Here is a 678-nt window from a genome sequence, read left to right as displayed (position 1 = left end):
GGGCCCCAGGTCCTGCTGGGACTGACGGAGCTCGCGAGGACAGAGTACGCGTGCGCCGCGGGCCGGCCGACACAGAGGGGCTGCGCGTGCGCGGGAGGCGGGCGGACTGCTCTGCCGCAACCCGGGTTCCACTGAGCTTATCGTGGAGAAGAGCTTACCGCTGGCGCGTCCGCAGCCGTAGGCTGCAGCAGGGCGGGTTGGGTGTGTCAGGTGAACGGTCCTCTTTCCCAGCCTCTGAACCCTACAGCCGGCGCGGAATTCCTGCACTGTCATTGCTTCCCGGGCCTCCCGCCTACACCGGCCCTTCATCGGCGCCGAGATAGAAATGGGCTACTCCTCTGGTAAAGATGCTGTTCTGCAGCCCCAGGCTGGAGTGTTAATGTTGTCTCGGATTTCTGGGCTTTCTTCTTCTCATTCTCAAGTGGCGAAGTGTTCCTCAAACTGGACTCATATCAGAAGCAGGTTCTCCCAGTCCCTAAGCAGCTGTGTGACAAGAAAGTGTTGATAGGACTTGGTTTAATGGGCTTGATATTTTGAATGAGATTTGAAAAGACCCAATACACGAGTCATCTGTCTAGTAACCACACGTTTATTCCACACTTACTATGGCAGGCGCAGTTGGCACTATAGATGGAAAAGAAATAATCTAAACTAGCCCTAAAATAACTCCTTTCTATT

The sequence above is a fragment of the Galeopterus variegatus genome, unplaced genomic scaffold (assembly GCF_000696425.1).
Source record: "Galeopterus variegatus unplaced genomic scaffold, G_variegatus-3.0.2 Scaffold99, whole genome shotgun sequence".
NCBI lineage: Eukaryota > Metazoa > Chordata > Mammalia > Dermoptera > Cynocephalidae > Galeopterus > Galeopterus variegatus.
Note: the sequence above shows the minus strand (reverse complement) of the source record.